Genomic DNA, 26,268 nt, shown 5'->3' with positions numbered 1-26,268 from the left:
AGGCCATTACCCATACTCTAGATAGAATGTTCACAGGAGAGTCCATTCCGTGTAGATAGGTGTCTTTCATTGTGTGTTAAGTGTTCTTTGATGGGCAGGGCCGGCTCCAGGCACCAGCTTGCCTAGAGAGGGGCGGCACCTCCAGCCATTCGGCGGACCTCCCGCCGAATTGCCGCCGCAGATCACGATCGCGGCTTTTTTTTTTGCGCTGCTTGGGGCGGCAAAAGCCCTGGAGCCAGCCCTGTTGATGGGCCATTCAACTTGAATAGTTCTTTCACGATGTGCTGGCTAAACATCTTGTTGGTGTTACTACAGGAGCAAACATTTAAAATACAGGGACATAGTTAATAGTCATAACTTCAGATACAAAAATGATAGATGCATGCAAATAGCATAATCAGATTCTGCAAATCATAACTTTTCTATTGACCTCTTACTTGACAAACTTTGTATAAGATTTGTTGCAATTGAAGCAACAATGATCTACATGGTCCTATTTTAATCAGATAATGTCACACCCAGCTATAACTGTAAGGACAAAAATGGATAACCCAACATAACGGAGTACAGAAGAGGTCATTATTGACACAAGGCACTTGCTACTGTAATTTGTCACACTCAAAAAATCAGATCACACAAGTAGGTACAAATGTGTCATGTCATTAATATCGCCTACCATGCAGCAAATTGCTTGTCATGCTTCATTTATACTCATTTACGACTAAACGGGAGTATTTGGAAAGAAATATATTGTACACAGCCTTGTGTAACCACAGTTTTTAACTCCTATGGTTTCCTGATGCAACTAGAGCAGTGAAGAGCTGAACAGAGAACCCCTTTTTTAATTGTTCTATCTGCAAGCACAGACCAACACAAGAGTAAGAATTTTGATGACTTACTCACATTAAATAGACATTAATCAGTCATAAATCTTTTCTTTTTTTCTATAGGAGCCCCAGTGGCCTAATGGATAAGGCAATGGCTTTCTAAGTCAGAGATTGTAGGGTCAAGTCCCATCTGGGGTGAAAAGTGCTACTTTCTTCCTGTATAATGCAAGGAAACCTTGGTCTTATTTTAGGGGGGAAGGGATAGTTGAGAGTGGTTTGAGCATTGGCCTGCTAAACCCAGGTTTGTGAGCTCAGTCCTTGAGGCGACTATCTAAGGATCTGGGGCAAAAATCTGTCAGGGTCTGTACTTGGTCCTGCTGTGAAGGCAGGGGACTGGACTCAATGACCTTTCAAGGTCCCTTCCAGTTCTATGAGATAGGTATATCTGTTGCTTTCATCCAGAACAGATGGTATTGCCTTAGTTAGAAATAAGGGAAAACCATAATATGCATTTATTAGAAAAACATGGTTTTTTGCAATGGAGGCTGACTGGGAACTTGGAATTTGGGACTTCAGTAAAGTATCATGATCACTTACAGGATAACATCAACTGGAAATGGCAGTTGTCACAGGAGAATGGTGTCCTGCCACAACACAAACGCCAGGATGGAACTGGGATGTTGACTCTCAACACAGCGGAAATCTTCCAGGGGTCAATCTGCTAACTCTGAAAGTTGTCTTTAAAAGCGGGCCATACTTTTAGGAATGAGTTTGTTTCTGTCTGGCTAACCTTTTATCTCTGGTCTCTCCAAGATATTTTAATATGACCTTCACCATGGTATGATTTAGTGGTCTGAGTATAGGAATGGGAGCAAGGAACTCCCAGATTCTAACACAGGCTCTGACACTGGCTCCCTCTATAGACTTGACCAAGTCACTCAGCCACTGCCAGGGCTTCCTTATCTCTAAAATGGGGTAATCGCTATGTAAGTAATAAGTTATTGTTTGCAAAGCATTTTGAAGATAAAGTGCTATGTACGTGATAGCGCTGATACATGCCACTCAGCTTTGCAAGCTGGCATGGATCCCATAGTCAGAACCATTTTCTGTCCTTCTGAACACTGCAGGAAATGCCTATTTGCAGCAATGGGATTTGCATGTGCGGATCAGGTGACAGAATATGGCCTGTAATCATGGGTGAACCTCAAATGTTTTGCGCTTCAGGCTCTGTTCAGATATGCGCTCCAAATCTTTGGAAGATTATTGGAAACGGCTGAACCTGTCCAAACCTTATGGGTCTCCAAAAGTCAGCAGAAGCTGCTTTGTAACAAGATTTTTAGTACTTTCAATTAATGCTAGAGTCAGATGTGTCACAAGAATGGACCTTTCTCACCTTATTTCAGCAAATATAGTCTGAGACCAAACTAGGCACATGAAGATGAAAGCCAGTGGCAAAATGCCCGTTGTATGTTACAGAGAATTTGGTTCTGGTTCAATTCCAGAAACAAGCAAAGGTTGATGTGAGTTGTTTCACCCAACCCTTGTGTCGAGTGACAAGTGACACGGGAACAGATCAGATTTATTTTCAGTGTTTAGGAAAACATTGGTTTACTTTTATTGCACATCTATATGATATGGGCCAGATTCTCTTGTGCATTACATCATCCAAGTGCCGTAAAGGGACCATCATTTTGCTGCAGATTTCCATGCTGCAAGGGAACTCCCTGACACTCTGAACTGTGCTGCAGCCAGTGATGAGAGTGTCGTGTGGTTGAACAGAGCTCTTCTATGCCAATCCTCCACTGGCATCGGTTCCATCAAGGACTCTTGGCGGGTGGGGTAGTTACGAGCTCCCCAGCAGCAGTTCTAAATGATCCTGGAGGTCGCCCCCCTCAGCTGTAACCAGCTCTGACACCCCCCCTTTCTCCTGGGCCATGTACAGCTCTGGGGCTGGAATGAATCCAGCCCTACACATTTAACCTAACAGCATTGCTGTCTATAGCTTAATTCCAAATGGCATTCTGGGATGTATAGAAATACTTTCATTGGGGGCCCCCCTGCCACCTCCAGGCTGCATCTCAATGCTTGATGTTGCTACCTATTTCTCAGCAATATCTGACTTTTCCCCTCATATCTCATCCTTTCCTTGCCTGACCTTCCTAATCTATTCCCACTCTGATTATATCCCTCTTCCTTTTCTGGGATGCTTTTCTTTGCCATGAACCTTAAGCAGCACCTAGTGTGCAAAAGTTTGCTCAGTGGCAGGATCTCTCGGGGGTTCAATGCAGGGGGAGAAACGTACCTTTGAAGCCACCTTGACTAGAAAGCCTTAATGTTTGCACTGAGGGGCTCACTTCTTCCTCCTCTACTACCTGGAGCTCATTAGCCATCTCTCTAATAAGAAAAGATACTGAAAACTTGAAGGTCTGTGATAATCCAGCAACATTCCCCAGCTCGCTGGGGAAAAGAAGTGGTTCATTAACCAGCTCCCTAAACCTAATTCTCCAAAAGTTGAAGTTCCTTCCCAGCTCTATACATTTTTACAGGCATGTACTGATTCCAACCCAAAGTCAAAATTCTCATTGACTTTAAGGGGAGCAGCAGCAGTCTGAAAGGTTGTAAGAGTGTGCTATCTTCCAAAGATAATGCGGCCTATTCTCTGCTAATGTAAATTGGTGCAATTCTATTGACTTGCTGGAGCTATGCCAGTTTAGGCCAGCAAAAAGGTAGCCTGCTGTGTTTGATACTTTTGATACAGGCTCTCAAGGCTATATGGCTCCACCACAGATACCAATTGGAACCTGAGCATGATGATGAAAAACACTGGGGGGAAGATGGTGTTTGAAGGACACTGCTCTATCACGTTGGGTGTCCGAATAACAAATCACTTCTCAGGCCTATTTTATGCCTAGTGGGAAGAAAAAAGAGCAATTGGTTGGAATGACTGTGGGAATCAAACAGGCATTCTGTACAATGAACAGCCGTAAGTGAGCTTCCCAGAGATGTTAAAGAAGAAATCAGAATTGAGTGTGCAAAACTGAGCCTATCAAATTGGGCTAACAAAGGATTAGGTGGTCCTGAGCCCACTGAAATCGATTGAAGTCAAGTGATGTTTTTCTATGAGCTTAGGATCTGGACTCAAGAGGAAAAAGATCAGTCTTGGGAACTGTACTAGGAGTGCCGCTCCTTGGACTGGGTTATGACTAGGGCTGATTGAAAATTTTCTATAGAAACTGGTTTGATTAAATGAATATTTTTGGAAAAAGTCTGCCTTCCATGGAATATTTTGACTTTTGATGTGGAAATGATGGCATAGTACCTCATGGGACTTGTAATGTCTCATGTCCTCATTCTTGTCTACCAGCTGGACTACATCTCCCATGATGCATTGCGTCCAGTGACCCACATGATGCATCACAGTGACTCAGCAAGAGGGAAGACCATGGTGAATTCTGGGAGCTGCAGCCTGATCCTGCAGCCGACCCACACAGCAGAAAGGGGGACATGAGGCAGCTGAATTACATTTCCCATGCAGCGCCAGAGTGGCACTGCCAAAGCAAACGCTTTGGTTTTCAGCAGAAAAAAATTGGCTGAAATTTGTCAGATTTCAATTTTTCATGGAAAAAGTTGAAATTTTCCAGGAAAGTTTCCTAGAAACACTAGTTACAATCCAACCTGTCTTTGCACTGCTTTCTCGTTTCAATGGCCTCTGTGTCAAACGTGTTCTGGTTCTTAACAGGAGTCCACTTCACAGAAACCACCACCATAACTTGCACTAATTGTCATGGTTGTTGGAAGTGGCTGCATAAGCATGGAGTGTGAACTGTTCTCTCATCTATTTCATAGAGTTTAATGCCTGAAGGGATCTTAGATTAGTCTGATTTCTGGTATACCACAGACTGTTACACTTCACCCACCCTCTCCTGGGTTTAGCCCAATCAATGGGGTTAATTTCAAGTTTCACAATCCTCACACTAATGTGCTGTGTGCCACAGGCAGAGAACAGAGGAGACTGAGGTGCCACCAATGCCCGAGAACCCTGCAGTATCATGGAATCGGTTGCATGAAATATGCCATGGGGCCTGTTGAGTGTCTCTCTCTAGATCAGTGGTTCCCAAACTGGGGTTACAGGGGGTTCTCAGGAAAAAAAGCCCTAATGGCGGACAGAGCTGTCCCTAGGGACTCCAGACAGCACGGGGCCAGCAGCCTGAAGCCCCTGGACTTCCAAGAGCTAAGCAGATCAAAGCAAGCATATCTATCATACTGAGGAGATTTAAACTTCAAGACTCCTTATAAGAAATGGAAAAGGGAGGTGGATATTTTTTGCTGTTTTTAAAATTAAATAGGCAGGTACTATTGTTTTTAAAATGATTATGAAGAACAAATTTAAGCTTTGTTGTAACATGCACTGTTTGCCTGGACTACTCAAGACCTGAATGCTTATGTAGGAGGAACTCTTTGAGTTGGCTTCTTAAATACCTTCATGCTGTTTCACATCTGATACTCCTTGATGAAACATAGGAGCTTTGTCTTATAACAGGCTTATTCAAAGTGATACAAGCTATGGAAGTGAGATCTTGGAAGAGTGTTGCCATTTTCATAATGTAATAAAAATAGTGTAATTATAAATAATAATTAATAATTAATAGTGTGTAATAAGCATGTCATAAAAACAAATTTTATATTTCCAAGTTCACTGCTTTTATAATTTATACTCAGGTAAAGGAGAAAATCCCTGGAAATATTCATTTTTAGGAGGGGGCTCGCGAGACTTGACATTTTAGTGAAAGGGGTTCACAGGTTGTTAAAGTTTGGGAACCACTGCTCTAGATAAAGGCATGAGCACATTGAGTAGTACTGCACACTGACATACCATTCTGCAAAGGAAAAGCATAGTGTTGTCATGAAACAGATCATGAATTACAGTAGTGATCCTTTTGTTTAACTGTAATCATCTTATGTCTGGGGTGGGGCCATGCCCAGAGATGTTGTCTTCACTAAGAGCAGGACAGAAGTGCTGGTTTCCACCTTGTAACATCTCAGTGACAAACCATGAAAATGCCATCAGTAGGACATTTTCCATCAAAGTTTTTTGCATCTAAAATCAAGACACTTTATTGGTCATTTTACTGCACCCCTAGGATTCCTGTAGAACCTCATGCCCTGTCCCCATGAGGTCATCAGGTGGAACCCTAACACCCTGTACATACCACTTTGCCACAGCACACCTGGGAAGCCACAGGATCATCACCCAGAGTTTCTACTTAAATATTTAAAGACAAAACGATATAAGCCCTGGTTCAGCACGACAGTTCAGTTTGTATCTCCCCAAGCAGCTGAATGGCGCTGTTGACCCACATGCTTAGTTCGTTACATGCTCAAGCAACTTCTTGAATCGAGGCCACAGTGCATACGTTTCTGACGAGAATGTCAAGTGACAATGAAATCGTAAGCAAGTTTTGCAAAGAGCAGGAGATAAACACCTAACGCTTCACTTGAAAAGGTCCAAGATTGGTTGAACATCTTGACCGGGCATAACCTAGGCAAAGATGATTTCATTGAGCCACATTTAAAATAAAATAACAGGAGTACTGGTCGCACCTTAGAGACTAACAAATTTATTAGAGCATAAACTTTCGTGGACTACAGCCCACTTCTTTTGCTCTAATAAATTTGTTAGTCTCTAAGGTGCCACAAGTACTCCTGTTCTTTTTGCAGATACAGACTAACACGGCTGCTACTCTGAAACCTGTCATTTAAAATAAAAAAAATCTGGCCTTAAATCAGGAAAATATGCTCCTATGCAAACTGGTATGATTGATTGTTGCACTGGCTTGGGTCTAAGTGCAGTTCTGTTTTGTTAGGGGGTTATTATTTTTTGGCATGGCTTTCCATGCTTGAGCCTAAGACAAGAATAGAAATACCTACCACCTGTGGCATAATGAGAGGCCGAGTAGGTGATATTCACATTGAAGTCAGTGAGAGTCCAGCCCAAAGGACTGAACCCTTAAAAAAAAAGAACCTGACCACAGGATGTAGGTAGAGACAAGACTTGGGTGGGAGGGTAGAGGATCTGCTTCCACCCTGGAGATGGGTCACATTATAAACCACTCCACCTCATGCTGGCTGCCTATTGCACAGCTCAGAATACAGGGCTGGAGCCTACATTTCTGGCATCCGGAAATGGCCTTAGAAAGAGACAGAGAAAATATAGCCGTGGTAAGCAGAACCACTCCTAAACAGCATGTCTTGCTAAACTCTGAAGTGTCAGCTGCTCTTTAAGCAGTGAGAAGCCTGTTGCTCTCCTCACCTGAATGCCCAGCGGTAATTTCACTCACTAGGTGTTGGTACAAATCAAAGGCTTTAAGGATGGCACTTATGCCAGGAGATGGTTGCTAAACCCCACCTCTGGCCTCAGACAACTCTGCCCCAGCCTCAGGAATGAAAAATAAAGACAGTTTTAAGTGAAGGCAGCTTTTATCTCCCGGGTGTTGATTTGGAAATCGGAGCCGCTGCGCAGCGGGATAATGTCTCTGCATGTTTGACTCAATGAAGAGGATAATTATTGAAGGGGAAGAAAAGATTAGAGGCAGCATTAAATAGAGGCCTTTTCAGGGAAGATAATCACTTGCTTATTTGTTGTAATAATAGTATTTTCCCCACTTACTATTCATTCCAGTACTTCAGCAAATCACAAAGCCCGTACTCATTGTTAACTCAGTCCTTACTCATGCGCTGTCCCATTGTCTTCAGTAAAAAATCGCCTGGGTGCCACTTCCATGAAGGGTGCTAGAAGCTAACCCTCAGGCAAACACTCAACAGTCCAGTGTGCTGACCAGTGGCCTAGCTAGGAGTGGAAATTTGGGTGGGTCCCGACTTTCGGATGGATGGGCAATGACAGACTGTGCTCTGGCTGGCAGTGCAGCCTGGCCGGGGCGGGGAACGCTGATCCCCTTGGCTGCGCCCTGACTCTGCAGCGGGGGGAAGAGAGGGAGCCGTTGCCTCATTGCAGGGTATGGGCTGCTGCCGTTCAGCTGTGGGCTTGTCTCCTACAGGCCATATGGCCAGGGCCGGTGCAAGGAAGTTTCGTGCCCTCGGCGAAACTTCCACTTTGTGCGCCCCCCCCCCGCCCTGGGGCAGCCCCCCGCCCCCCCCTCCACCCTGAGGCGCCCCTCCCCCGCAGCAGCTTTCCCCCCCTCGGGGAGCCGTGCAGCAGCTCCCCACCCCAGCTCACCTCTGCTACGCCCCCTCCCCGAGCACACCGCCCCTGCCGGCAATGACAATAATTGCATAGAGCGGCCGCTGCGCTGGGAGAGGGAGTCTGAGCTGCACGTGTCAGCGCACCGCCGGCAGCCCAGCCCAGGAACGCTGTAAAAAAAAAATTGGGGGCACCGCTTTTTTGTGCCCCCAAATCTTGGCGCCCTAGGTAACCTCCTAGTTTGCCTTAATGGTAGCACCGGCCCTGCGTATGGCCCCTGTGCAGGGTCAGCTCCGGCTGCGCTTCAGGGGCATGAACAGGGGCTTGCCTGGTGCACAACTTGGTCCGGACTCCGTACTGAATGGCCCAGTAAAGTGCATCCTCTCCTGGGAGCGCTGCAGCGAGACCGGCCTGGCCGCTGCCTCCAGCCATGCAGGGGATGAGCCATGCGGAGAACGCCGTTGGCCAACAGGCAGCCCTCGAGCACCTGCTAGCTCAGCGTCTCCCCTGATGCCACGCCCTCTTCCTAGCCCTGGTGCCCCCAGACAAAGGGCTTCACCTGCCGAGCTGGGCACGTGCATGCGGCATCTCCGAAAATGGCACGGCAGAGCTGCTGGAGTGTAGCTCTCTGAAGGGCAGGTGCAGAGCTCCATCCTGGATTTCAGGGACCTGAGTGATTCTCTAGGCTGCTGTGGCAGCACTATACCTCTGCTCAGATTTGGATGGGCCTGGATGCTAAGTGGGTGGGCCATGGCCCACCCAGCCCAACCCGTGGCCATGCCCCTGGGGCTGGAATCCTTGTGTTTGATTCAGGGCTATCTCTAATAGTGATATCTTAATATACTGCTTATTTCTCAAGGGGACATACCCAAGGGATGCAATTACTTTTCCGGAAGGAAATATGAAGATAGTCTTAGAACAAGGGTTGGTTTTATAAATCACTTTGCATATACTGGGACTAGAAAGTTCATGGAGCCAGTCCACAGTAAACAAACTTCCCATTTTGAATTCCCATTGGAAACCCTGATTCTCAGGCTTATGCTCATCTATGTGGGGAACAGAAACCATACCGTGTATGATGCATCCCCAATTCAAACTGGTTTTCATTGGCTGTTGGATACTCACTCTGACATGGAAAGAGAGCGAGAGCAGTGACACAGCAAGCACAGTTGGTGACAGGCAAGAGCCATCCAGCTGGAAGTGGAGGAGCTGTCACGGCCTGTGAGATAAGTGTCTGGGTTTGGGGTTGCTCATCTCTCTCTGGCCAGGAGTGGTGTGTCCTACCCAGTAGAAGGTTTTATCCAGGAGGGTAATTCCAGGCACTGAATTGCTTTCCTCGTTCCTATGTTTCCTCAATCTGTGTCTTCTCTAATGTGTTGACCATAATGTTTCCCTCTTCTTGTATTGTCTCCCTTCATAGGATATGGGCAGGCTGCCAGGTGTGTATCCCCAGAGGCTTGTTGGAGATATACACCTATCTCATAGAACTGGAAGGGACCTTGAAAGGTCATCAAGTTCAGTCCAGTCCAGTCCCCTGCCTTCACTAGCAGGACCAAATACTGATTTTGCCCTAGATTCCCCCCCTCAAGGATTGAACTCACAACCATGGGTTTAGCAGGCCAATGCTCAAACCACTGAGGCTAGGTCTACACTGGGGGGGGATCGATTTAAGATATGCGAATAGCGTAGCTGAATTCGACGTATCCTATTCGACTTACCCCGTTGTGAGTATGGCGGCAAATGGACCGCCGCAGCTCCCCCGTCGACAGCGCTTACTCCTCCTGACGAGGTAGGAGTAAGCGCGTTGATTCGGGGATCAATTTATCCATCTAGATGAGACGTGATAAATCGATCCCTGAGAGATCGATTTCTACCCGCCAATCCGGGCGGGTAGTTAGACTAGCCCTGAGCTATCCCTACCCACCACCCTTTGTTCTTGAGAGCCTTCAAAATTCAGGAGAGGAAGAGAATCATGCTGGATATTGGGTGCGACAGTGGTGGTGGTGAGGTGACCGTCGGTGTTGACTCAGTCACTTTTCATTGAGTGGGGTTGATCTTGAGTAGATGGGAGGCGTGGGGGGGGGCGAGATCTTGCGCACCAATCGAGCTTTGGGCAGTGATGACACTTGTCTGGGTTATTTGCTGTACTTGCAGAGTAATCGTCCAGGAACCTCAGCCGGAGGAGAAGCTGGAAGAAATGGATCTGAGCCGCCTGGACATCCATCTAAGCAGAGACAAACAGTCCTTAGCTTTCTGCCTTCTGCCACACCGGCTGTGAGTCATTTGTAGGAATTGGTTAATACAATGGAACTGAGAAAATTGTGGACAGCTCACACAAACAGAAAAAAGGAGAAATTCATCAAGTCAATAATTTGCTACAATTTGTAGTTTCCAAATGAGACTTGATGAAATTATTGGCTACCTCCTACACACATGCATAATGATGCTTGTTAATGCAGAGACTTTATTTTTATATATGAATCAATTTTATAGGGGGAGTATGTAACCTCTGCTAACACAGTATAAATCTTTAACCCCTCTACGGGTTACATGACTTAGGGAATATCTTCGCTGCAAAAAATGGCAGTGAAGACCCATCAACTTAGCTTTTCACTTGGGTGAGCAGCTTGAAATAAAGCCTATTTGGGAGCCTGTGGTTGAACTTAAGCCGCTAACCTCAGTTAAAAGCCGTGTGTGTCTTTTCTGCTATTTTAACCCGAATTAAGAACTTGCTTGCAGTGAAGAAATACCTATAGAGGCTGACGAGGCGTCTACTGTCTCCAAGCTAAAGGCGTTGGGTTTTTTTTTAGACAGCAGTAAAAGTCCATGCTCTTATAACTCAAGGTCCTGGATTCAATCTGCACAGATGGCTTGTCGGTGGATAACCTTATATACCCATTGCATTGGCTACTGGCGCACAGACTTACCCATTTTTGATGCACACATGCAGGGTTGTGTTTACAACTTAGGACTTCTTTTGAAAATCTGTGTTTCAAACCCTTACAGTTCCCTTTGCTGATGCCTAGAAACGGCTCTTAATTCAGTATTATGTGGATTATCTTCCGTTGTTTATTCTTTAGGCCCAGAGAGGGAAGTACACTTAATATGAAAGGGCTTATTTTGTCTCCCATAGATATTTCATAACCCCCATTAACGGTAGCTGTTAGCATCGATCACAAGGCGAGACTAGATCTATACAGTTTTAGAGGATGTACGATTTCTTTCTTACTTTATCTCGTGACAATGAGATTATCACATTGGTTGCTATGGTGCTTAGCTGTTTCAGTTACAATGGCAGCTGATGAGGCACCGGAGGACTATTGGCTAAGTCAGAAAATATAAAAAGAAGCTCAAATCCTTTCTAAAATTGAGCTTAACATTTTCACTCTAAGTGAGCTGAGAGCTGGCAAAAGGTGCTGCCTGGATGGCCCTGAAGACTGAAGTCAATATTTATTTCTGCACAGAATAGTTGAGGTATCAGCGGTGGCAGTGCAAACTTCTCCAGGTTGCCTCACCAAAGTGTTCCAACTTTGACCCAGCAGGGCGTGCTCTAGAGGCTGAAGGGATAATTCATCCTCCACTGGTAGTTCAGTAGTTAGCATGCAACTGATCACATCTCTAAACCAAACCATCAAAGTCCCCTCATTGGGAGTCTGGGCAGAGAGGCTAACGACTCCCACTGAAGTCAGTGTAGATTGTAGATCCATGCAAGAGGCACTGAGCATTCCACAGAGCCTAGCCCTTCTCTGTTTGGCTTCGGATTAAGATTCTTCTCTTTATTTACACAGACCACCAAAGAGCTCTCACCTGGTATTAGCTTTTGATGACTATTGACCTGAGCCAAGTGTGCACCAATGTGCTGCTACAGCTGGTACGGATTCCGTTACCAGCACTTGTGAATTACCAGCCTGGTAAATGCAAAACCACTTTAGTACTGATGCAAAACACCTACCCATACAACAGTACGATTACAGGGCCACGTCTGAGGTCAACATCCAAGGCCATAACAGAGTCAATCGTCAGAACTTTTACTCACACGGCGTAGCACCTCCCCCACAATTACGCCTATTTATGCCAGTGGCTCTACCTGTGCAGAAAGGAAACGCAGGTAAGAGTATGAGAATCTGACCCTCAGCGTGTATTCTGGGCAAACTCCCATTGACATTGAAGAGTTTGCTGGAGTAAGGATGGAGTAAAACCTGAGTAAAGGACCTCCCTCCTTGTAAACCCGGTGATTTAGGCCATTCAGGTGGAATGGTGTAGAATCAGGGCTAGCTCCTTGGCTGCAGTATAACCAGGGTCGGATTTACACCTTGGGCGCCCCAGGTGCAGGGGCTCGGAGCCCCCTCCCCGTGTCCTCAACAGCCTGGAGCTGCAGGGTCCCCCCCACTATGACTTGGAGCTCCTAACTGTGGGCAGTGGTGGTAGCGGTGGTACCCTGCCACTTTTAACTTTTAGGTGCCCCGCCACCCATCGACCCCCCCCACTGCCAGCATCCCCCACCACAACTTCCCAGTGCCCCACACAGGCCCCTCACTGCCCAGCACCTCAACACACACAAACATCTCCCACCCCCCACTGTCCAGCACCCCCCACAAACCACCCATTGCCCAGTGCCCACCACCCCCTCACTTCCAAGAGTCCTCCCCACACGCCCACAGAGACCCACTCTCCCAAGCCCTGCCCCCCTAGCCATACTCACCCGCCCCACTGGGAGGTGACTCTGTCCGCTGGGTTGAGTAAGGAGAACTCCAGCAGGGCTCATAGGACTTTTTCACCCTCAGCCAGCCCCATCCTCTGCCAGGACCCGGGAGCAGCAACATTTTAATTTGTAGGTGTCCCTAGGCACGTGCCTATTTTGCCTAATGGGAAATCCAGCCCTGTATATATCAGCACAATTCCATTGACTCCAATTTACAGAAGCTAAGTCTTTGACTCATCAGTTTAGAGAGCATTGAAGTACATTTTCTAGTTTCAGTGAGCAATGAACGAGTGTGATTTTTCAGTTTTTAGTGATAAATTTCCATTTGATTTTTTTTCCACCCTAATTTATTAGACATGTAAAAATCTGAGCTTTATTATTTAGCAGCCAGCACGAATCGCGACAAAGTCCATGGCATTTAAACTAACTGCTTGCATCGATCTCGCAGACGATACCCTTTGCAGAAAAAAAATGACTGACTTGTTATCTTGCCCTCAAGATAAGTATTTCAACCATTCTCCTTCTACAGACAGACGCCAGCCTTTATCAAAGGAGTTGTCATGAGGCCAGTCCCAGATGGCGCAATTTGTAAATAAGGATGTCAATCAATTTGTATGGTCACACTGAAATTACTGATAATATTCTCTTCCTCTGTGATAGTGCTGGGAGATCAGACTCCTGTCACCACTCCATTTTACATCAATCTGAGAATCTTCTGAGTAGAGGAGCTATTCCACCCCTGAGCCAAACATGTGTCACCTCTCTCCCTCCCTTTTGCCGCACCCCTTCCACCTTCCCTCCACTGAAAACAGGACCACAAACATAATCAACGCCACTGCCAATTTCAGCCCATTGGCCAGCGATGGGCACGATATGCAGCATCTCTGTTTGTACATACCCAGGATCAACCCTGCCTCTCAGTGGGGTTCAGAGATGCCACCCATAGCTGTGACCCAAGCAATAGGAGGAGATTAGACTGAAATTTTCAAAGGGCTCTAAATGAATTTTGCATCCAAATCCCATGGCTTTCCTAACTCCTATTGAAAATCACAGTCTAACCCAATGTAATGAAGGACACGTTGTTAGTGTCTTTATTTAGTTAATTGCTTTTAAAGGGGGCAGGGCTCATAGTCACTCATGGAAAACATTCCCTAATTGGAGACAATTGCACTCATTCAGTATATTAAATATTTTCTGGGTTTATCTTCCCTTGTTCTTAGAGACACACATGAGAGAGAAGGGTCTGTTCCTTACGAGTCATCTGCTCCTGATGTCTATGAAGTCATCACAATAATCCCATTTATGACCTTGCCCACCAAGCCACTGTGACTGGGTCACAAACAGAGGATATGGACCAGTTGAGCGTGCTCACTACAAATCTTGACGGAGGTGGGGGGAGAGTTAAAGGGGACATTAAATTGCCTTTGTCTCCCCCATCCTGGATCTAGCAGATGTTCATCCTGGAGCCTTGCAGAAAACAGAACCACCTAAGCGCTGCTTGTCTCTTAGTGACTCTTCTAGAGTAAAGCTAAATCTTTACCTCTTTCCTCTGGCATCTGCATCTGATGAGTACAACGCTTTGTCTCTTTTGTGTTTTGATGTTATGGGTCACCACAGCATGAATGAGTGAAGAAGATGACCTGGGAACTGTGGAGGAGATGAAAAATGTGTAATCAAAGATGTCCAGGTGAAGAGACACAGGTACAGTGTAAGAGGAAATTACTTCATTCTTTCCCAATCACCTGTTTCTGGCCTGCATCTTTGGCCCATACTTCCTTTCCACGCTCCATGCTCTGAAGGTGTGGGTCAAAATTCTCTTCTCCAGTGCAGATGGAGGATTTTATCTACAGTGGCGATGTGTATTGAATATTCAGCACTCGGAAAGCATACAGAACTCCCGTTGGTGTAATGGAGCTGGACTGGGCAGTAGCATCCCCAGTGGATTAGTGACAAGAGGCAAAGATCCTCCATTGGTGTAGATCAATGTCGCTCCATTGAAGTAAATGGAACAACACCAATTGACACTAGCTGAGGGTCTGGCCCAGATTTTTTTTTTTTAGGTGTTTCTAATAGGACTATTTAGAATGCATAATGTTAAACCCATGCATAAGTGTGGATTTTTCCTTGTTATGTTGTATGTGAGCCTATGTGAGTTTTACTGTTTTTCATGAATACTGTGTGCCTCGGTTTCCCTGTGTGCTGCGCCAATGCTTAAGTGGTGGGAATAAGGGTGTGCGACTTTGGCTGAGACCCTCAGGGGAAGGGGAGGCTCCTCCAGCAACCTGCAAATAGGCTATGGCCGGTGCCATTCGTAACCTGAGACCCAGGAGGGGGATGCAACCAGGTGATGACCAGGTGACATTTTGCCTGGGAAGCAAGACAAAGACCAGAAGGAGGAGCAACGGGAGTGTCTGAGGTCTGGTTGCTGGAAGCTGGGCAGTCTGCTTGGGGGGACTGGAGCGGGGAGTCCAGGGCGTCTGGCCCGGGATTCCCCCAAGATGCACTTGGCTGAAAGTTACTGATTTCTGTGCTAACAAGTTCAGTTCTGCACTGTGTTCCCTGTCGACTAATAAAACTTCTGTTTTACTGGCTGGCTGAAAGTCACTGCTGACTGCAGAGATGGAGTGAAGGGCCCTCTGGCTTCCCCAGGAGCCCCGCATGGGCGGACTCGCTGTGGGAAGCGCACGGTGTGCAAAGGGATGCTGAATGCTCTGAGGTCAGATCCAGGAAGGTCGAAGTTATGTAAGCCTCTTGCCCGGGCGACAGTATGCTCAGAGAGAGGAGGCATGCTCCCCCGGAGTCCTGACTGGTTTCATACGGAGCAGTTCCAGAGCATTGGCCCGGTGACTCCATGACAATGTCATTGCCACATTTGTACCTGATAAATTTTATGATAGCTTGTTCTAAGTGTCTATGAAGTTCACTCTGTTACCTGAGAGAAAGGTGAATGATCTATTAGGAATCCCATTTTGTGCGTATGTGTGCACAGATGGGAAATTATCAAGAGTCACTAAGTATAATAAATGGAAATTACCTCTATTGGCAAACCCATACACTGCTAAGAGCATGATGCACAGAATCCAGCTATAAATATATATGAGACTTTCTGCTTCATGGTCAAACTAGTGATGCTGGTATCAATTCTGCAGCAGCTCATGCTTTTATGCTTATAAAAAAAAATATATATAAAGTCTTGGGTAGGATTTAATAATTATTAAATAGACAGCACTCTACTGGGCAAAGGTGATAAATAATGGAAAGGAAGAGATTAACTACAATATTTGTGTATAATTAAAACACCGAGCTACTGCTGGTCAATTTAATAAATTGCATCTTCTTAATTGTAAAGTGTTTTTAATTCTAATTTAAGACTAGGGCACAGAGTCTTTTGCTCTAGCAGAAGCATCAGGGAATGGCTAGATGGAGTCTAACATTATCTTTCTTGAATAAAGATGAGCGCTAATATGAAGCAAACAGTGCAGAGATAAACACACAGGGAGTAAATGAAACTTCTGGTTAGGATTTGTGTCCAGTAGATGGCTCTGCCACCACTTGAAAACGGGAACATAAACACTTTTCCACGAGTGGAAAAAGGCAAATATAGTGCCCATCTTTAAAAAAAGGGAAGAAGGAGAATCCCGGGAACTACAAACCAGTGAGCCACACCTCAGTCCCTGGAAAAATCATGCAGCAGGTCCTCCAGGAATTCATTTTGAAGCACTTGGAAGAGAGGAAGGTGATCAGGAACAGTCAACATGGATTTACCAAGGGCAAGTCATGCCTGACCAACCTGATTGCTTTCTATGATGAGATAACTGGCCCTGTGGATATGGGGAAAGCAGTGGACGTGATATATCTTGACTTTAACAAAGCTTTTGATATGGTTTTCCACAGTATACTTGCCAGTAAGTTAAAGCAGTATGGATGGGATGAATGGACTATAAAGTGGATAGAAAGCTGGTTAGATCGATGGGCTCAACAGGTAGTGATCAACGGCTCGATGTCTAGTTGGCAGCTGGTATCAAGTGGAGTATCCCAGGGGTTGGTCCAGGGGCAGGTTTTGTTCAACATCTTCATTAATGATCTGGCTGATGGGATGGATTGCACCCTCAGCAAGTTTGCAGATGATACTAAACTGGGGGGAGAGGTAGATATGCTGGAGGGTAGGGATAGGGTCCAGAGTGACCTAGACAAATTGGAGGATTGGGCCAAAAGAAACCTGATGAGGTTCAACAAGGACAAGTGCAGAGTCCTGCACTTAGGAGGGAAGAATCCCATTCACTGCTACAGGCTGGGGACCGACTGGCTAAGTGGCAGTTCTGCAGAAAAGGACCTGGGAATTACAGTGGATGAGAAGCAGGATATGAGTCCACAGTGTGCCCTTGTAGCCAAAAAGATTAATGGCCTATTGGGCTGCATTAGCAGGGGGATTTCCAGCAGATCGAGGGATGTGATTATTCTCCTCTATTCAGCACTGGTGAGGCCACATCTGGAGTACTGCATCCAGCTTTGGGTCCCCCGCTACAGGAAGGATGTGGACAAATTGGAGAGAGTCCAGCAGAGGGCAACAAAAATGATTAGGGGGTTGGGGGACATGACTTATGAGGAGAGGCTGAGGGAACTGGGATTATTTAGTCTGCAGAAGAGAAGGATGAGGGGGGATTTGATAGCAGTCTTCAACTACCTGAAGGAAGGTTCCAAAGAGGATGGAGCTAGGCTGGTCTCAATGGTGGCAGATGACAGAACAAGGATTAATGGTCTCAAGTTGCAGTGGGGGAGGTCTAGGTTGGATATTAGGAAAAACTATTTCATTTGGAGGGTGGTGAAGCACTGGAATGGGTTACCTAGGGAGGTGGTGGAATCTCCATCCATAGAGGTTTTTAAGGACCGGCTTGACAAAGCCCTGGCTGGGATGATTTAGTTGGGGTTGGTCGTACTTTGAGCAGGGGATTGGACTAGATGACCTCGTGAGGTCTCTTCCAATCCTAATCTTAGATGGTACTTTTGCTTTATAATTTTCAGACTTTGCAAAATTTGTAGGTGCAGTCGAGCAACCAGATTTCCGATGGTTATGACATTAGTCAAAACTGATGCACCTCTTGGGGCTGCAAAATTGCCAGATCTCTATTTAGATTGAATGCTCCTGACTTAGATTTGGGGTAGGGATCATCCTTTGGTTATGTGTATAGCCTCCAGCATAATGGTGATCTAGTCCCTGACTGGGGGTGAAATTTCACCATGTCTGGCTCAACTGGAAGCAGGACATACCACAAGAACGGCCTCTCTCACTGCATCATGGTTTAGATAATGGCATAGAGAGGACAAATACAGTTTGTGGATGATACCAAGCTGGGAGGGGTTGCAAGTGCTTTGGAGGATAGGATTATAATTCAAAATGATCTGGACAAACTGGAGAAATGGTCTGAAGGAAATAGGATGAAATTCAAGAAGGACAAATGCAAAGTACTCCACTTAGGAAGGAACAATCAGTTGCACACATACAAAATGGGAAATGACTGCCCAGGAAGGAGTACTGCGGAAAGGGATCTGGGGGGCATAGTGGACCACAAGCTAAATATGAGTCAACAGTGTAACGCTGTTGCAAAAAAAGTGAACATCGTTCTGGGATGTATTAACAGGAGTGTTGTAAGCAAAACAAGAGAAGTAATTCTTCTGCTCTACTCCATGCTGATTAGGCCTCAACTGGAGTATTGTATCCAGTTCTGGGCGCCACATTTCAGGAAAAATGTGGACAAATTGGAGAAAGTTCAGAGAAGAACAACAAACATGATTAAAGGTCTAGAAAACATGACCTATGAAGGAAAATTGAAAAAATTGGGTTTGTTTAGTCTGGAAAAGAGAAGACTGAGAGGGGACATGATAACAGTTTTCAAGTACATAAAAGGTTGTTACAAGGAGGAGGGAGAAAAATTGTTCTTCTTAACCTCTGAGGACAGGACAAGAAGCAATGGGCTTAAATTGCAGCAAGGGAAGTTTAGGTTGGACATTAGGAAAAACTTCCTAACTGTCAGGGTGGTTAAGCACTGTAATAAATTGCCTAGGGAGGTTGTGGAATCTCCATCATTGGAGATTTTTAAGAGCAAGTTGGACAAACACCTGTCAGAGATGGTCTAAATAATACTTAGCCCTGCCATGAGTGAAGGGGACTGCACTAGATGACCTCTCGAGGTCCCTTCCAGTCCAATGATTCTATGGTACTTTGGCCCCCATTCCTGAATCTGGGAGTCCACTGAGGGGTGACGGTGAAAACCAACAAGGAAGAAAAAGTAAATTGACCTTTTTCGAGCCTTATTCAAAGCCCGGGTCAAGTTTGCGATGGAGATTCAGAGAGTTTCTTACTGCATTTGAACTGGTTTGCCCATCCTTGCTAGCTCCCTGCCAAGACACAAGGACAGCTCTCTGTGTTTCTACTGCAAAAGCTGCTGCTGGCATTGACCGCACATTATCCCACCCTCCTTGTATTCCGTGCTCTGCTGCTCATGTCAAAGATGCCATCAGCAAACAGCTTGGAATTCAGATCTTGGCAGGCAAATAAAGGAAGAAACCAATATCAACTAAATTCTTCATTTTATTATTGGTGTGTATGTAAATTATAACCCAACAAGCCAAGAGAGCTGCTTGCAGTGATTAGTGTGAACGTCAGTAGTATGCTTTGAGCATTACCCCATGCTGAGACCCTTGTGGTCTTTCTCTTATAGAGCCAGATTCTGCTGGAGCGAGCTCTCCAGGCCCCTTTACTACCCTACTGGGCCCGACTCAGAGAGTGACTCTGGTTTGGGTGGGGAGAACAAAGGCTGTCCAGCCAATGCTCTCTGCAAAGAGCAAGTAGATTGGGGAAGTGGAAGGCAGAGGGGGCTGAGAGTGGGAGGAATCCAAGTTCTGCATCCCCTGCTCATAGATTCTAAGGACAGAAGGGACCGCTGTGATCACCTGGTAAATTGATTGTTCTCCCAGAGCAAGGGGAGGGATGTGAATTGTGATTCAGAGGAATGTCTCTGAGTCACAGCCCTCCCTCCCTCACACACACACACACACACACACACACACAGGGCTACTCCTAGGGTGATGCAGTTTATACACCACCCCCTGCTTAAGGCTGCACCTAATATCACAATCTATCCCGCTGTGAGCACAAGTGGGAGAAGACAGCCCATAGCATAAACTATTTACAGTGACAATTTCTTTGCTCTCCGGGATATCAGAGGAATCCTCCAAACCATGAGCCTGAAAGGGAACCCCATATTCACCCTGGTGAGCAGTTACTCACAGGTCTAACCCCACTGACTTCCCTAGGATTACTTGCGTGGGTAAATGCTCACCAGCCTCCAAGGAGTTCATACACTGGCCCCATGAGCCTCATTCAGTCAGGTTGACTTCTGCTGAATAGTACCTTAATCCACGAATGGTACTATTAGAGTCAACGGAACTACTTACAAAGTACAGTACTGGTACAATTCCGTGTGAGTAAAGGGGGCAGAATCGGCTCCTAGATTTCACTACCATGGGCTGGTTTTACATCTCATTGGTAAGAGGACACCTTTGGTGGCATGGTACCTCTGATGCCATGCTGGGACAACCCTTCAGAACTCAGACAGATAAGCGTTGGCTACTGCAGGATCATCACTGCTTACTGTAGCAGCCTGTGTTTTCCATGAAAGTATTGACTGGATCCAACCTTACTTATAAACGGATAGGGAAAGAAATGGAAAAGATGTTCAAAATTTGTTTGAAAACTCCCCTTTAATTCACAATAGCATGCATGCTCTACATTCACTGTTAAAGGAAAGAAAAAGATACAACCACTCAAAAAAATCAGGGAGATATAGCACTTGTCCGGGTCAAAAAAATAACCTGTTCTGCAGATAAGACTCTGGGCACTCCTTAATCTCTCCTACCTGAACAAACTGATTATTAGATCTATATCAAACACTCCATAGCAATCCATTTCACATAAGGACACTGCCAACCCACAAACTAGACCTTTCTTGAAATTCAGCCAAACAGGTTTGGATTCTTATGGATTGAATCAGATTTATTCTGGCCATCTCTCAGAGAAAAGTGACCTCCAATAAAACTGAGTTTATGTCCCTGTTTTGTGTAATTGTTTAGGAAGCTGCTATCACATTATGTGTTTTTATGTTTAGTCTATTATATAGGGGGGCTGTTAGGATTCCCTCCCCACTATGAACTTTAGGGTACAGATGTGGGGACCCACATGAAAGACCCCCAAGCTTATTTTTACCAACTTAGGTTAAAACTTTCCCAAGGCACAAATTTTCCCATGTACCTTGGATTAGGTAAATGCTGCCACCACCAAGTGATTTAAACAAATCATTTAGGGAGGCCACGTGGAGCCCTATCTCCCCCCTAGTATCCCTCAAGCCTTACACCCCCTTTCCTGGGGAGGTTTGAAAATAAACAAGATGAGCACAGACCAACCTTGGGTTTTTTTAGGACACTAAAAAAACCAATCAGATTTTAAAAAGCCCAGAACTTTATTAGAAAGAAAAATGGTAAAAGAAGCACCTCTATAAAGTTAGAATGGAAGATAATTTTACAGGGCAATCAGATTCAAAACACAGAGGATTTTCCTCTAGCCAAAACCTTAACGTTACACACACACACACACACACACACACAAACAAGAATACACCTACCTCTCAGCACAGAGAAAATCACAAGACAAAACAAAAGATAATCTAACGCATTCCCTTGCTAGTACTTACTATTTCTATAGGAGTTGGATTGCTTGCTTTCTTGATCTGTCTCCGGCAAGAGCCATACGGAACAGACAGAACAAAGCCTTCCCCTCCCTCCCCACAGATTTGAAAGTATTTTGTCCCCTTATTGGTTGTTTGGGTCAGGTGTCAGCCAGGTTACTTGAGCTTCTTAACCCTTTACAGGTAAGAGGATTTTGTGTCTCTGGCCAGGAGGGATTTTATAGTACTGTATTCAGAAAGGTGGTTACCCTTCCCTTTATATTTATGACAGGGGCTCTCCTGGATTGACACATGGGGAAACCCAAAAGCACAATGGTGCTGTACTGACAAGCATTCCTCAATGAATATCCATACAGAATGGTAAGAGATGGGCCTGAGCCAAACCTGTAGATCCAAATTCGCCCAGACTTCGAGGGCTGCGGATCTGAATCTGAATGTTATAGCTGGTCACTATCTCCACACTGGGTGACAGAGAATCCAAAATTTTTTATAATTCAGAACTAGATCTGGAGCTGACCTTAGTGGCTCCGAGTCATCTCGGATGAATGTAGATTGTAAACTCCTTCAGGAAGGCACCATATACCCCCTCTGTATTGCATACAGCGCTGAGCACAGTAAATAACACATCATATTGAAATTGCTGTTCAAATCTCTGTGATTTGCTTTGTGATGCAGTGGCTACAAGAGTGGATTCTCCATTGTAGCCCTTGTTAAATAGACCAGTGAATGTTCTATTCAAGTGGCTGGAAGGGTTTTCTATCTGTCCTACAGTTTTGGGCAGGGGGGTATTCTCAAATGAATCTTAAGCCTCCAGCTGGTCTATATAGTTGAGCAGCTGCAGGGAGCAGATTTTTATGATGAGCTATTATCATCAACCAACACCTACTGCCTTTTCCCACCACCTTTGAGCCATAGCCCTCTGAAAGCCAAGATCAATAGAATATGGACTCAACGCAGCCAAGGAAGCAGGAAGCCCAAGATTCTTGGAGATGCACATAAGGTGCAGAATCAAAAGATGGAAAAACATTCATCTCTTATAGTTCAGATGGCAAATAGCTGGCAGAACAAACAAATTAGACATCCAGCGCCTAAAAAGTCTTAGGCTGGATGGCATATCAGATCTCTGCTTAATGAACATTACTTATAGCTCAACAGAGTCATTAATGTTTGCACTGCTCATTAGCAAGAGTCACCATTGTGCGGCTGCCTTTCTGGAAGTGAGCTCGCTTGTTTAAAGCAAATCCTCTGGTTATTTTAAGCAGAATCAGACTCCGGGACTCAGATTGGCCAACTGGAAATGAAAAGTGTCTTGGAAATCAGTGGAAAAGGTTTGACCTTTTGGTTGGCCTCTGGTGCCATATGCTTGTCAGATATTATCTAGCTACAGGAGTACGTGACCGGCAATTAGAAAAGGACATAGTCATTCATTATGCAAATCCCTGTTCTACTTTGCACAGGCTGTTCAGACACTTGTGTGATATGTGAGTAAAATGGTGTCAGTCTGATCCCTAATGAAAAATACATGGCGACAGCAATATTTAATCCTATTGCAACAGGCGGGCATTAATTGTTGAATGAATCTAATAAAAACAAAAACACACTAAAAAACTTGCATTGCAGTTTGGATAACTGATTCCCAACTACATATATACATTTACCCATGCCAATAAATTCCTGTTGTGTCCACTGGAACTGTGGTATATATTTGATGGAATAAATAAGTTCAGAGAGTCAACAGTGTTAACACGATCCTGTCATTGTACAACATTAATAGTTAAACAAGGCTTGGGAATACAGAACCTTGCGCCTGCTTAGTACCATGGCAAACACACCATTACAAATCCTTTTAACCTTTTATTAGAGATACAGAAAAAAGAAGCTCCTTCTGCTTCCCTGGTTTTCTAGACTGGGGATAGAACATGCAGACTCGGCTGACATTTGTAACTGATAATCTCTTTCAGGAGATGGAGAGGAGTAGGTGCCCAGGCAGATTCTATTAGTTCTTTCAGTGATGCCGCTGATCATGAAGCGCTGTGGATTTAGCCGTAGGGCATTCATATCTTTCAGGGAGGATCCAGAGGGTCATATTGAGCAATTGTTCATCTTCTTTGAGAGCTCTTAAGTATAGCTTGCAGGGAGTCCGGTTCTCCTGACCCAGCTTATTCAACATCTAAGTGAGGCTGCCAATAATCATTGTGAGATGCTTTTGGCTTACTCCTTCTCATAACACAAGACCTAGGGGTCACCAAATGAAATTAATAGACAGCAGATTTAAAGCAAACAAAAGGAAGTATTTCTTCACACAGCGCACAGTCAGCCTGTGGAACTCTTTGCCAGAGGATGTTGTGAAGACCAAGACTATAACAGGGTTCAAAAAAGAACTAGATAAATTCATGGAGGATAGGTCCATCCATGGCTATTAGCCAGGATGGGCCGGGATTGTGTCCCTAGCCTCTGTTTGCCAGAAGTTGGGAATGGGTGACAGGGGATGGATCACTTGTTCATTACCTACAAAAGTGGTATCAGTATGTCAATGATATTGAGCATCATGCTTCCCTGTTAGAGAGACCAATTTTTGGCCAAGATAGGTAGCTACCTGAAAGGAAGACTCACTTTCAGCCAAGAAGGAGGGGTTATGAGTGAGGACATCTCAATGGGAGATGTGACTGCTCTCTCTTCAGAGGGCCTTTCTCTCTCAGTGATGTGCAGTATGGAGACTATTTGATTTCCAGGTGACCACTGGAATTGCAACCTTCCCACAGCTCTCTCTGCCTCTGTCATTTCTGAGAGGCATTACCCACCCTACTTAGAACCTCTTGGAAACTCCAGCTAGAGCAGAAAGTTGATACCTATCTTTTCAAAAGGTTAAGTCTATGTAGGTGCCTAATACGCATGTGCCATAGACTTCAATTACTTGTGATTTCCTTTTGAGTGAGTTTTATGGTACTGATATATATAAGACCCTAATGACTTGGGATCCAGCCATCTTAGAAGTGGCCTTTTCCACTAAGGCACTTTCAAATGGCTAGAATCCTGTTACAGTGAAATCCATAGGAAGGGGTCCTGGGGCTATTTCCTTGGGGCCGGGGGCAGTGAAATTTCACCTCTGGAAACAGCTGCATTGATTGCTTTGGGGGCACGTTTGTTTCATCTTCTTCCTATGTCTTTTGGTGGATTTGGGTCAATTGTAGGGCAGGTGTCTGTTGTCAGTGGGTGGCTTGGGTACAGAGTGACAATGGCAATGCAAGGCCTTTGTCAGGGTTGTGTCATTGGCAATAGTTACGGATGGTTCTAGCATTTGCAAACATGCCCACATATTGTCACAATAGGTGGAATATATTAATGATCAAATAAACGTGAAAAGATTTGTGCAAAGCATTGTTAGTTGCACCCCATAGGAGCCATTTATTATGGTGCCACATCAGACAGTGGGGGGACGGATAGCTCAGCAGTTTGCACATTGGCCTGCTAAACCCAGCATTTGTGAGTTCAGTCCTTGAGGGGGGCCACTTAGGGATCTGGGGCAAAATCAGTACTTAGTCCTGCTAGTGGAGGCAATGGGCTGGACTCAATGACCTTTTGGGGTCCCTTCCAGTTCTATGAGATAGGTATAGCTCCACATATTCAATATAAATTTAAATAGAAGTGATGATTGCTTTCCTCAGTTAACATCATTTCTGTGCAGAAGCATGGAAAGTAGGATTGTTAATTGATCACTCACCTCACTCCTATTAAAACAGAGAAATAAACTTCTTGGTAGTAACTCATCCATCTGGGGATGGGGGGGGTCCAACAGTTCCATCCAGAGGGGGGTCAATAAAGTTGCACCAGGGATGAATTTGGCCCAACTGAATAAGATGGACCATTGGGATTTCAGATTATTACCATGATGCTGGTTCCTAGAGTTCTCAATGGAGATCATGCCCCTGTTGTGTAGAGACACATAATAAGGGACACTCTCAGGATTGCCAACTCCCATGATTTTATTGCAAGTCTTGCAATATACAGTGCTTTTGTTAGAGCCCAGCTGCTGGAACCAGGTTATTACTGTTACTAAATATTAGCATAAGAATGGTCATACTGGGTCAGACCAATGGTCCATCTAGTCCAGTATCTCAACTTCGGACAGTGGCCAGTGTCAAATGCTTCAGAGGGAGTGAACAGAATAAGGCAATTTGTTGAGCGAGCCATCTGCTGTCGTCCATCCTAGTTTCTAGCAGTCAGTTCTCCAATTATATACATGTGTGTGTGTGTGTATATATATATATATATATATATATACACATACACACACACACATACATATACACACACACACACACACACAAAGGGATTATATATAAATCAAAATCCCTTTTTGTGCATAAACGAAAATGTTTTGTATCTACAAATCTAGTGCTCTGTACCTATCGAACTGCAAAGTTCTCTGCACTTAGGTTGAACCTTAGTTGGTGACCACACGATGGAATGTATGTAATCAAAAAGGGAATGTGTGTAATCTCATGCTCTGACCCCGTTGATCCCTAATAATTGCATCCAGATGTTCATAGGGACCACTGGTGATTGACAAGGGATGTTTGTTATCACAGATGTGTTCTGTGATTGATGAAATAATGAACCATTGATGGATGTTTAGGCCACTAAGAATCCCGTGTTGTCACAGATGGTTTCTGTAATAATTGGTGAGTTGCAGATGTCTTTAGCTTATTGATTAGGTAAATTGAGATATGTGGGCTGGAACCCAAGGTAAGATCACTCATGGGAAAGGAATGTCTTTGCCCTAAACAGTATATAAGGAGA

The 26,268-nt window shown here is 45.0% G+C and overlaps 1 long non-coding RNA gene across 2 annotated transcripts in view; it reads right to left on the bottom strand.

Annotated features, from left to right (window-relative positions):
- Positions 1 to 205: 205 nt before the first annotated feature.
- The window catches only part of LOC117885174, a 41,590-nt gene continuing 15,527 nt past the window's right edge, over positions 206 to 26,268 (bottom strand). The window contains exons 1-3 of one of the 2 annotated variants that reach the window (XR_004647734.1): positions 12,728 to 12,998; positions 11,978 to 12,112; positions 206 to 309 (exon numbers count right to left, since the gene is read on the bottom strand). This is a non-coding gene — a long non-coding RNA (uncharacterized LOC117885174). Of the gene's footprint in view, positions 310 to 11,977; positions 12,113 to 12,727; positions 12,999 to 26,268 lie in introns of those variants that run through there. The other variant, XR_004647733.1, reaches the window with a different exon arrangement.

This window comes from Trachemys scripta, chromosome 11 (genome assembly GCF_013100865.1).
Source record: "Trachemys scripta elegans isolate TJP31775 chromosome 11, CAS_Tse_1.0, whole genome shotgun sequence".
NCBI classification, from domain to species: domain Eukaryota; kingdom Metazoa; phylum Chordata; order Testudines; family Emydidae; genus Trachemys; species Trachemys scripta.
The sequence above is the reverse complement of the archived record's forward strand: the minus strand, read 5'-3'. Positions and strand labels throughout refer to the sequence as shown.